Genomic DNA, 13,616 nt, shown 5'->3' on the forward strand with positions numbered 1-13,616 from the left:
TAACACTTGATAAACTAGAAGAGGCACCTAAATCAAATGTGCCACTGTGGAGAAAGTGCAAGGAATGGATGATAGAATACGAAAAGGTTACACCAACAGATCAGCCCGCCAAAGACTCAGATTCAAACAGTGATCTACAATCACCAATCATAGTTTAATTTTTATTATCTAATTTTCTAGGAAAGAGGTGTCTTTTACCCTCTAATGTAACATTTTAAAATGATTTTTACTTTTAGATAGTTAGATAAGCAATTTGATAGTTTTGAAAATTACCAACTATCCTATGAATGTATAAAAAGATGAAAAATTATGAAAAAAGGGTTGGATTTTCGTAGAAGGAAAGGCAATACTATTTTGTACTTGATGAATTGATGATTAATAAAAGAATCAGGACTTTCCATACATGTTGGGTATGATTTTTTTATTCCACCACTATGTGTCATTTTGTTTATTCGTCTCTTTAAATATGGTAATGAAGTTGCAGGTCTTTGTTTACCTATGTAAATGAAGTTAAATTCCTTAAAGGGCGCTCCCATATTTAAAACCTCTTCCTATATGTTTCCTCTAAATTACAGAGAATAGTTCCTATTAAACACATCATATTGTCTTTAATTTCTTTACATATTCTTCACATCACATTCATATTCAGCATCACATGGCATTTTGAGATTTTTTCAGTCATCTAAATATTGTGGTTTAAGGTCAAGTCTTTCAGATTCTTCAAATAGAGATTCAACAGAGATATAAGTGACAAACATAATAAATCATTAATTTCTTAGGCATAATTTCTCCACAACCAAGAAATTTGTTTCCTAAGAGACAACAGAGGGGATGCTAACACATGCCACATAGTGCCAAGGCATTGTTAGAGATGCCAGGTGTTATGGCATGTCAAGATGTAAACTATGTTGCGTAGTTGTTTTTATGGCCACGCTTGGACATGAGCCTTGACTTGGTAACTTGTAAAGTGGGATGAGTTAAGATTGGACATGAGTAGCTTAAGATGATTTATAGGTCATTCTTAGGTAAACAAGGCATAGTCTAGTTGTATTACTTGTAGCTTAGTCAAGTTGTTGTAGTCGAAGCAAGACCTAGTTGGGTTCCCAAGTCTAAAAAAGAATAAGGGTAGTTGTGAGGGCATGATATATAAGGAGTGCTTGGGTGTGCGAAGGAATGAAAAGGTGTGCTAACACATGCTAGACAATTTAAATGCATGTTGAGGAGTTATCAGGAGTGCCAGGGCATCATAAGGGAGAATTAGGTCAAAGTGCATGGAAACAAACGAATAAGAGTGTATGTCAGGGAGTGTTAGTGAATTCCAAGTGTCCTAAGGATGAAGTTTGTTTGGAGAATTTCATAATAGGAATTGTAGGAGGAAAGTCTACGATTGTGATAAGGGGATGGAAAAAGAAGTTTTAGACAAAGGGAGACTTTGGGCTAGCCATAAAACTATTTTTTCAATGACTTGGTTGGGTTCCCAAGTCGAAAAAAAAGTAAGGCTATCTATGAGGGAATGACAACGAGGGAGTGCCAAGGTGTGCAGAGAATTCCACAAAGTGCTAACATATGTTAGAGATTTTCAAGGCATTTTAGTCATGCCAAGACATGCGAAGTGCTAAGATGTGTTAGGTGTTAGGGTGTGGCGCCAACACATGCCAAGGAGTACTAGGGAAACACAAGGGAGAACTAGTTTCAATTTCATGGAAATGAATGAATAAGAGTGTGTGATAGGGAGTGTTAGCAAGTTCTAGGTGTGGTAAGGAGGGAGTGACAAGGTATGCTAGGAAGTTCCAAGGCATGATAAAGTTCTATGAAAGCGTGCCAATATGTTCCAAGTGTCAGGGTGTGCCAATGTGTTCCAATGAGTGTTAGGGAATGCTAGGGAAACACAAGGGAGAACTACATCATACTACATGGAAATGAATGAATAAGAGTGTATGACAGGGAGTGTCAGTGAGTTCCAAGTGTGCTAAGGAGGAGTGACAAGGCATGCTTGGTAGTGCTAACGAATGTTAGAGTGTTCGGGAAGCATGCGGTCAAGATGTGCCAATGTGTGCAAGGATGTGTTAGCTGGGAGTGTGTCGGGGAGTTTCAATGAGTGCTAGTTGTCATGCCAAGGAGGGAGTGACAAGGTATGCTAAGCACGGGTAAGGAATGCCAGGGAATATCAGGGCATGTCAAGAAGTGCTAGAGTGTGCTAGGTAGTTCTGGGGTGTGCTAACATGTGCCAAATAGTCCCAAGGCATGCCAGGTGCTAAGACATACTAGGATGTGCAGGGTGCCAGAGTATGCCAATATGTGTCAAGGAGTTTCAATGCAAAAAAAGGAATAACCAAGCTAAAATGCAAGGAAATGAACACATAAGAGGTTTAATAAGTTGGGACTTTATCTTTTTCAAAAGGGGCATGCTAGGCACACTAATAATATGTTCCGATACATGCCAAGTACCAATGTGTGCCTTTAATGACCCTCAACAAAAGTGTCACCAAAGAGAGAATTAGTGACTGGCCTTTAACGACCCTCCCCAAAAGTGTCATTGAAAATGGATTTTCTGACAAACCTTAAAGGACCATCACTATATACACTTACAACAACACTTTTTTAAAGACCATCACCATATGCAACATTGGTGATGGACCTTAAATGTCCTTCACAGGAATGAAGCTTCAGCAAAAACTCATTGAAATGATCAATGATGACGAACATTTTTTGCCCGTCACAAAAAGTAACCAAAAAGTGCATTGGTGAGGGTCAATAAAAGATCATCACTAGAACTGTCACCAAAGAGAGAATTAATGATGGGCATCTAACGACCCTCACTGAAAGTGTCACCAAAGAGAGAATTAGTGACGAGCCTTTAACGGCCCTCACCAAAAGTGTCATTGAAAATGGCTTTGGTGACAAATCTTAAAGGACCATCACTATATATAGTTACAGCAATGGTTTTTTAAATATCGTCACCATATGCGACATTGGTGATGGACCTTAAAGGCCTGTCACAGACATGACCCTCACCAATGACCTTTTTTCTTGTTGTGACTAACTTTCACAATGCAAAATGTGAAAGCGAAATCTAATCTTTCATTTCACTAAATGAAATGCCAAGATGTGATCCTATAAGAAACAAAAATCACTTTCCTTTCACTAAGATGCAATAATGATTTTTCATTCACTTTGATTCAATCAATGCAAACTAATGCAATGAGCAACGGAAAATGCACTCAACTCAATGAAAATGAAAATTTCTTTCACTTTATGATTTCGAATGCAAGAAATGTCTCAAAAATACTTAAATGATGAAATCTTTCACTTTTTCTTTCTAAAACATAAAAACGAAAACAAGTACTCTCTTTCAGTCCAACCAAAGCAAACAATTTGTAATCTATGTTCGACAATGGAACTAAAGCAATCTTCAAAGCATCAACATGACTCGACACTAATGAAAACAACTTCACATCAATGAACCAAAAGAAACTTGGAAAAGATGTCTTGATTGCAGGAAGAATCCTGAATGAAAGCAATCAATCTCAGGAAAGAAGACCAAACAATGAGTAGAGGGTAACCTAGAGGCCCTAGAAACCCTAGAAAGTAATCAAGATTCAAACACACATTAACAAATTCAAGAGACAATTGCAGTCATACAAGCATAAAAACCAAGACAAATACATTATAGACACATTGTAAAATCATTGAAAGAAGGAAAAAACAATGAAAACAAGAAGAAACCCTAATTTTTCTTTATCCTCTAGGATCAACGTGCTTGTTACAGGCAAAAGGGTGATGCAAGGGTAACCAGTGCAACTGTAATTAAAAAAGTAGCGATGACAGCGCGACTGTTAAAGCTAAACCCATGATGGATGAGAAAAATATGGAAAAATAAAAAATCTTCAAGACCAGAACAGGCTGAGCATCCTCAAGCAATAACCAGTGAGTACAAGTAACTACATAGAAGCAAACAAGCCAAGAAACTAACAGTTGGTCAAACTCATCATAGAATCAGATTGAAGGATTGGATGGAAAGTGATCTGGATTTAAATAAGAACACAACAAATTACAGAGATAACCATAAATACAGAGATGCAACATAAATAATACTTCATTTCATTAATGTAAAATATTGAAATATGCTTAGAAACAGAAATGGAAATAAATTAGCTCTGGTGATGGTAGCTTATATTTGAGGAGAGATGTGGCGGCTACATGCCTCTAAACTCTCTTACAATGAGGCTTGAAGGCCTATTTATTGTTGAGAAACAATGGAAAACCCTAAAAATCCAAAAACCTAACCCTAGCAGATGAAGCGCCAAACTATGGGCCCTGTGTTAGGTAAATTGGTACATCAACTTCCCGGGGTTGTAACTTTGGCATACGATCTCCGTTTGATGTGCACAATACCTTGTTGGAAAGATCTATCTAAGTAATACAACTTTGGGAAGTGTAAAATTGGTCCATCAACCCATGTTGCTCCCAGTTCCCCCAAAAAATGTCGTTTAGGGCCTCAAAACGGTTCTAGAAGTTCAGGACCCAAAAAACTGCTAAAAATAGTAAATTGTCCTACAATTAAGGAAACTAAAAATTTGAAAGAAACAATGGTGTGGGTCCAAGTGGAATTGGCGAGTGGCCACCAATATCCACCTAGATCGTTCCTCCCCCCTTAGGAAGCAATGGTCCCCATTCCATTGAGTACCTCCATGAGATGAGGAAACTTCTACCGATCTTGGTCCCTGGTGAGCCACTTGCCTTGGTGAGGGAGTTGGCCTGCTTTGAAAACTCGATACAATTAGATCTTCTACTGGCGAGTGTGTTTGATCTGCATGTGCATGATCCGATTAGTTGCAACTTGTTCCATGCAATCTAGATTTAACTCTGTTGGTGTGAGATGTTCTGCAATGTCGGATGTGTCTAGTAATGGTGGAACGTATGGCTGAAGGCGATCCACATTGAACACAGGGTACAGGCCAAGGAATGGGGGAATGCTGAGCTTAAATGCGTTGTCTCCCACAGTCTTGGTAATGGTGGAAGGAAAATATCGGAGTGGTCTGAGTTTCCGATAGGCTCCGGTAAGGCATTCCTTTTGCAAATGCAATCAAACTTTGTTGCCCACCTGAAACTTGTGTGGCACCTGATGTTGATCATCTCACTACTTGTACTTGGCATTTGATTTCTCCAGCATGTCATGGACCTCTTGGTGGATATGTTGGATGTGCTCAATGAAGTTTTTTGCCTTATCTGTTTTAGACTAGACATGAGTCGAATCTGCCTGAGTAGCTACAAATGGCATGGCCACATCAATGGAACATAGTGGCTAGAATCCCAAGCCCACCTGAAAAGGGATGTGGTTGGTCGAGTTGTGGAGAGTCGGTGATAACTATACATAACCATAGGGGAGGTTGGCATCCCATGTGTGTGGATACTTTGAGTTGTACATGCACATAATGTGTACGATCATCTTGTTGACAACCTCTGTCTGGCCATCAGTTTAGGGATGGAAGGTTGTGGACTTAATGAGTTTGATGTCCAGCATCGACCAGAGACTAGACCAAAATGTATTGAGAAACCTGTTGTCCTGATCTGAGATGATATACTTTGGGATCCCAAAGTGTACCCACACTCATTCAAAGAAGAGTTTAGCAGTGGCTTCTACTGTGATATTCTTCTTGCAGGCCACCATAATGGCCATCTTTGAGAACCTATCGATGACCACAAAAACACAGTCGTTTCCATGCTTAGTAGAAGGAAGGCCCAAAATGTAATCCATGGAGATGGATTCCCAAGGTCGACTAGGGGTAGGCAGTGGAGTATAGAGACCTTTCTTCTTGATGGTCAATTTTGAAATGGTGCAGGCAATGTATGATTTGATGTACTTCCCGACATCTTGTCGAAGATTCAGCGAATAGAAATACTTATGCAGTACTACCACCATTTTCTCGACCCTAAAATGCCCTGTAGCCCAACTATACTATTCTTCCCAAATCATCTTGGCATGTTCACTTGAAGGAACACAAAGGTGACCCAGGTGGCATAACAGGGCATCCTGGAGGTGACAATTTGGAACATGTTGACCCTCCAAGAGTGTCTAGTATGTGTGGCCAAATTCTAGGTTGCTTTTGTAGAGAAGTGGACAATCAGAAGTCTCGTGCCCACAGGAGTTGAGCGCGGTAGTTAATGCCATGATCGGTGGTCGACTGAGACAATCTGCAACATTATTGGTGTTTCCCTACTTATACTTGATATTCAAATGGAACTGTTGCAGGTATGTGGACCGCTTCTGATGGTGACCATTCTGCAACTTCCCTTGCGTCTATATGAACTTCAGGGGCCAGTGGTCTGTGTGGATGACTATTTCCTTCCCCAAAATGTAATGCTTCCATTGTTGGTAGGCCTGTACAATGGAATACATCTCTTCGTCATAAGTGGGATACTTCCGGACTGTGTCTGAAAGTGGCTCACTGTGATATGCCATTGGATGCCCGTGTTGAGTAAGGACTGCCTCAATAGCATAGTTAGAGATATATGTCTCGATCTTAAATGGCTGTTGTAAGTCTGGTAATGAGAGAACCGGTCCCAAGCAAAGGCAATGTTTCAACTCTATGAATGCCTTCTATTGAGATTTAGACCAAAAGAATTTTTATTTCGCTCCTCCCTTGGTGACTTGACTCAAGGGCCAAGTGATATGAGAAAATCCCAACACGAACCTGTAGTAGAAGTTAGCAAGACCTAGAACACTGCGGAGCTCTATCAGAGTGGTTGGAGATGGCCAATCCCTAATGACTTGTATCTTGGCTGGATCCACATGCACCCCCTGTTCATCAATAATGTATCCTAGATACTGAACTTGGGTCATGCCAAAAGTGCATTTCTCCAAATTGGCACATAACTTGTGTTGCCGCAATGTTTGGAGAACTTGTCGGATGTGGTGGAGGTGCTCTTCCCAACTCTGGCTAAAGATTAGGATGTCATCCAAGTATACCACTACAAATGAGTTGGTGAATGGCTGCAAGATGTCATCCATTAGCCTCATGAAGGTTGTAGAAGAATTCGTCAACCCGAAAGTCATAACCAACCATTCGAAAAGGCCCTCGTTGGCTTTAAAGGAAGTCTTCCACACATCGAAGGGTTCGATTGGTACCTGGTGATATCCTGACTTCAAATTGATCTTGCTAAAATAATTTTCCCCCTTCAGTTGGTCTAGAAGGTCATCAATCCATAGGATCAAGTACCTATTCTAGACAGTGATCTTCCTCAGCGCCCGATAGTCAATACAGAGTCTCCAAGTCCCATCCTTCTTTTGTACCAACATGATCGGGCTCCCATAGGTTGATGAAATTGGTCGAATGTGACCTTTCTGCAACATCTCCTAAACCTTCCTCTTGATTTCATCATTCTCTATAATGAAGTGCCGATAGATTGGTCCATTGGGCAGCGATGCACCTGGGGTCAGGTCAATGGAGTGCTTGACCTGACAGTGTAGAAGAACCCCTACGGGGGAGGTGAAGATGTCCTTGTACTCCTCCACGACCTTGTCCATCTATAGTTTTCATGTGGAGGGGCCCTATTTGGAGGTCGTGGCGTATCATCAGGAAAACAAATTTCCTGGTTTTGGAAATGAGCTTACTACATTGTTTTGCAGTAACCAAAGAGATGGTGATAGGCGATGCTACCTCCGGTATCTTGTACAAATTATTTCCCAAAGTAACAATAACAACACGAGACCTTGACTCATATATAGTATGTCACTTCCACAAGTATCGTTATCCTAATAATACATCACAAACATCAATGGGAGCAACGTCACACAATACCTCATCCGTGAAGGGCTTGATGTTGTATGGAAGGCGACACTATTGGCTCACGCAAATATCCCATCCTTGGTGAAGCCACCCGATGGTGTACGGTTGTGGATGTGTTGTGGTTAGTAAGCCCAACCACTTCACGACCTCTACCAAAATGAGGTTCTTTTGGCTCCCGATTTCGATAATGAATTGTATTGGGGAGCCGTTTACCCACATCTAGGAGTGGAAGAGGAGGTCCTCCTCCTCTGGATATTCAGGTTCCTCCTTCTGGATCTTCATGGTGGTAATGGTGGTGTTGGGCTCCGCATCGATAATATTCTTCCCTTTTTCATTCCCCTTATCGGGTTTTGGCTCAGAGTCTTATGGAGCACTTGGAAGGTATGCTTTTTGACAAGCAATCTAGTGGTTTTTCAATGATATTTCTAACCTTTTCTGCATTATGAGTCTAAAGAATATAAGGGTTTTGATAAATTGTGTGAAAATGGACAAACGAAGCTCAATCACTAATAATTGATGTTTTCTATGCAGAAGGACGCGGAAACAGGGAATCATCAAGTAAAAACAAGAAGCGAAGGGAAAGTAACTGCTGTCCCGTCGACAGGGAACCGGATGCGGACAAGATCAAGTAAAATTAGAGCCGAATAGTCCAGGAAAAGAATGCAGGATACCGAGATGGAGAACGCAAGAAAGGAAAGAGAAGAACTGAACGATTAGCGAATCCCTCAGGATCTTCAATCCTGAGGGATCGCTGCTTTAAGCTTATCTTTTGTATCTAGATATCTCCGTCATTTCTGTTATATAAAGGTACCACGCCATCGAGCGTGGGGGGACGACTGTTGTTGTAATTACAAGCTTCAGAACAACTTTGATCATTAAGTTTTGTTAAGACCTGATTTTGTATACTTTTGTTAATGCAATCAATATAAAGGACTTGGTGTTCACTTCGTTTCTGCATCTGAAGTAACTTTAAGCAGTGTACCATTGGTAGCCAAGGGCCCAGCTCCGACGGTCACTTGTTGTTGTATCATACGGTGATTTGTGTGGTTTGCTTATTTCTCTTGTTTCAGTAATCCGATATATCTTTTATATGATAGACTATGCTTCCTAATTAATATCTGAATCTGAATAAGTTCTTTAACCCACGTCTCTGTATTACACAAAGTGAATCTATTCGAATTGCATCCATTTCTATAGCAAGATATTGGTATGAATGTTATCATCATTGGATTCATATAAAATAAGTATTTGCGAGGCTTGAAGATAATATCACTTTGTTCAGAAACATAGTCACATCATACATTACTCTCGGATTGCTACAGTAGTCTAGAACGTGTACATACATTTGAGTTTGTTGTTCCATTTGAGTTTGCTGTTCCATTTGAGTTTGTTGTTCCAATTTATATGATTGACGTTTCCTGTTTATGATAGTTTGTTGTTCCATTTAATTACTGTTGTTCCATTTGATTACTGCTGTTCCATTTTAGAATTGCTGTTCCATTTTACTTTCGCTAATCTGCCTTTATTGCTTTTGCGTGATAGCAGGCCTAAGGCTGTCCTGAGCCCAGCAAGACGCTGCCTAGCTCCCAGACCTATAAGTCCATGCTTTGGTTTTCTTTCTTTATCAGTTTCTAAAGGGAATGGTTATTGTTTCCGTACCCTTGACTGATCAACTGCTTTGTGTGATTTTATCTTTTGAGTTGGTTTAGTTACAGCTTAGTGTTTGTTTCCTTTCAAATCATTAGAACGCTATACTACCGAGCATTACTTGGACAAAACAGCCTCGAATTGAGTTACTCCTTGAAAGAACAAAACGATCCCGGATTGACTTAATAATGTGGAATAATTGGTGGTGTGAGAGACCCTAGTTATCACTCTACATTTTGGCGCCGTTGCCGGGGAAGGGGTAATAGCCATTTGTCCTTTATAGAGTAGTGCGCAAAACTGCTAGGAGGGAGTTGGATTTTAAAAATGGAAGGTAAGAACCTGCGTACGGAGCATGTAAAAGCCCTGCTCCACCATCCGCTCTCTTAGTAGAATTGCTGGTTGATAGGATTTAGCAGTTTTCCTAGAGTGCATGACTAAGCAGAAAAAGATAGAAAAGAATATCAAACTTCCAATTAAAGCCAAAGGACCGGTGACCCTTGGTAGGACAACCTTTATAGACGAAATCTACAAGAAAACTGGATCTCAGCCGTCGGTAGGCTTTAGAAAAACTAATTCTAAGCAGCCTACCAGTTCCCTTCAGGCTACAGCATCACCATCTGGAGCCTTTGCTGAGGTCCACAGCCAGACTAATGAACAGGACTATCAAGAAATTGAAAATTCTGTGACAGAACGGCTGCAGGAAGGGAACTTAAGTAACCTTTGTGAAGGAGAAGGGGAAACAGGGGAAATAGAAGAACCAAGGTCTCCTTCTAGGATAATCCAACTGTTAAACAGCCCAGATAAGGGGAGCGCAGCTAGAATTAATATTGAAGGCACCCCATTCCTTCAGATAGAGATTCCAGCTGTAGAAATTCCAGATAAGGGAAGCGTCATTAAACCAACCCCTGCCAAGTCCGTCCCTTCCCAACCTAGGAACACCCTCCTAGAAATCCCGGAAGGATATTGGCACATATTTGATCCCATGGCGCAGAATCAGCCAAATACCCAAACCTCTACCTTACAATATCCTATAGTATATTTTGCTGTGAATGCACCGATGAAGGCAATTCCGCTTCAACACATCCCAACGTTTCATGGACTCACATCAGAAGACCCTGATGCATTCTTATTCGAGTATGATGTGTTATGCAGGGGGTACGATTACACCACTGACCCCCAAAAACTAAAGTTGTTCCCCTCTACTTTGAAGGGAGCAGCTCTGAGATGGTTTATGGGTTTAGGTGGTGGAGTCATAAACAATTGGGAAGAGATGAAAGAAGCCTTTCTCAAGAAATATCAGGATTACTGTAGGTCAAGGGAACTGAAAGATGAGATTTTCCAAATGACGGCCAAACCAAATGAAACTTTAGAAGAATATGTGGAACGCTTAAAATATAATTTACAAAGATCCCCCTATGCATCATTACCTTTGCCTGACAATGTGTTGAAAACTGCATTAATCAGAGGTATGAAAGAACAGTGGATTGAAACATTGAATATCATGGGAAAAGGGGACATTTACCAAGAAAACTTTGCTGATATTATTAAGTTATGCATCAGGAGTTCAAGGGGTAGCACAAGAATAAAACCAACAGAATACGATCGGTTTGTTAGAGATAATAAAATTTCAACAGAGGGGGTAACACGTGTAGAGCTTGGGAATTTATTAGAAAATTTCAAAACTGATATTTTAGGGACATTAACTACACAGCTTGATATTGTGCAGGCTAGACAAAAGCAAATGGAGGCAGAACAAAATCTGGCAATTTTTTGCCCCCGATGCAGAAAAAAACACAGCCACAAGGAATGTCCACTAGATTCAGTCCAAGCATGTGCTATTTGTACAAAGGATCATCCTACTGAAAGCTGCCCCTCACTCCCTGGACTGAAGGCAGTATACAAAGAAGCAGAAGAGGAACCAGAGCCTGCATACTTTGTTAACCAGCGTCGCCAATGGCAGCCTAAGCAACCAGGTATGTTTTCGGATCCAACCTCTTCCTTTCAGCCTCCACAGTATAATACTCAGCAATATGGTATATGGCAAAATCAATCTGCACCCCCATTTTCAAACTGGCCATCACAACCATTTCCCTCTTCAAACCCATGGATGAATCAAACAAACCAATTCGGTTGGCCAAATTTTCCTTATGCCCCACCATACTGGCAAAATAACTCATATCCCCCGCAGTGGATTCCCCCTACTTCACAAGGTTCACCCTGGCAGACCAATTGGCCAAGATCGACATATCAATCAATAGGAACTATCCCACTCCCTCAACCAACTCTGCCAGCTTTACAACAAAATCCCCAGTCTAATCTGAGACCGCAACTCCCAGCCTAACCCAATCCCAATCCTAATAATAGGCCAGTCCAATCCATCCAAATCATAGACACATCAGAGATTGGATCTGACCTAAGGGAGTGCAATGATCTTCAGTTAAGATCTGGACGAATAATAGAAACAGAGGGAGACAAAACAATTCGCATTGAAGATCAGTTACCAATAGAACAACCCCCACAACAGAAGGATGAAAACAAAGAGCAAAACAATAAACAAGCAAGTACATCCTCTCCTCCTTTCCCAGAACGATTAGTCATATCTCGACCTATACAATCTCCAGACTTCGACATTTTGGGAGAATTACAAAATTTGTATATAAATATTCCATTCCTCCAAGCCATACAAGATATTCCTATATATGCAAAAACCATAAAAGAATTGTGCATCAAAAAATCAAGGAGGAATACAAATACTAACCCTAGAGTCCAAGTAGTTGGTACTTTATCCGACCTATTATTAGGAAAAGAGGCACCTATCAAATATGAAGATCCCGGGAACCCAATTGTAACTGTCCAAATCTATGGCCAAACCCTGACTAACGCTCTAGTTGACCTGGGAGCTGCAATCAACATTTTGACAACCTCCACCTGCCAAAAGCTTGGCATCACGTCAGTAGAACCTACCTCTACTCTGTTAGAATTGGCAGATCGATCTGTAGTTCGACCAGAAGGTACTCTGAATGATGTCATGGTTTCCGTAGATTCCTGGGAGTATCCCACAGATTTCCTGGTAATTAATCCTAAAACCCGACTAGATGGACATCCGTTAATCCTAGGCAGACCCTGGCTTGCTACTGTCGATGCCTACATTGGCTGCCGGCAGGGAAACATGATTATAACTAAAGGACCAGATGTTAAAAATTTAATTTTATATCCTCCAGCACAGCCAAGCCTGCCAATGATTAAAACTAACTCTTATCCTGTGTCATATCTTGCTAACAATATCAGATCTCCATTAACTATACAAAAGGCTTTAGACTTTAAAGATCAAACAGAAGACGACGCCATTAACAATTTTATTAGTCAAACTGAAGCTAGAACACATATGCAGTGTTTTATGATAGAAGCAGCATTTGACAGTGAGCTAGAAGAAGATCCTTTAAAAGATCCACATGACCAAACAATACCAGTAACTGTTGTTGCCAATAGCAAAGTAGTGGAAATTGAACCTGGTAAAACTCTGAATATTAACGCCAACCTTACATCAGATCAAGAAATAAAGCTTGTTAATCTGTTACAAAAATACAAGGATGCATTTGTGTGGGATTATCCTGACATGAAGGGGATTGATCCTCAATTATGCACCCATCACATCTATATAGAGAAAGATGCAAGACCTGTCCGTCGGCCACAAAGAAGACTCAACCCTCACCTAAAAGAGATAGTAAAAGATGAACTTCAGAAGCTCTTAGATGTTAACTTTATTTACCCTATCTCTGACAGTAAATGGGTCTCTCCCCTTGTGGTGGTACCCAAGAAAAATGGAAAATGGAGGATTTGCGTGGATTACAGGGAGTTAAACAAGGCTACACAGAAGGATCACTTTCCCCTCCCATTTATAGACCAAGTATTGGACACGTTAGCAGGGAAGAAATTTTTCTCCTTTCTGGACGGCTTCAGTGGATATAACCAAATCCAAATTGCCCCTGAAGACCAGGATAAAACTACCTTTACGTGCCCCTGGGGAACGTTTGCCTATCGAGTATTACCCTTCGGCCTATGTAACGCCCCTGCTACATTTCAAAGGGCTATTCTCAGTATTTTTGCAGATCTAATAAACGATGGACTTGAGGTGTATATGGACGACTTCACACCGTATGGGGATGAATTTGATCCAGC

Source organism: Pinus tabuliformis, chromosome 3_1, assembly GCF_031772625.1.
Source record: "Pinus tabuliformis cultivar Carrire ecotype Pingquan chromosome 3_1, CPIR1, whole genome shotgun sequence".
In the NCBI taxonomy this organism is placed as follows: Eukaryota; Viridiplantae; Streptophyta; class Pinopsida; order Pinales; family Pinaceae; genus Pinus; species Pinus tabuliformis.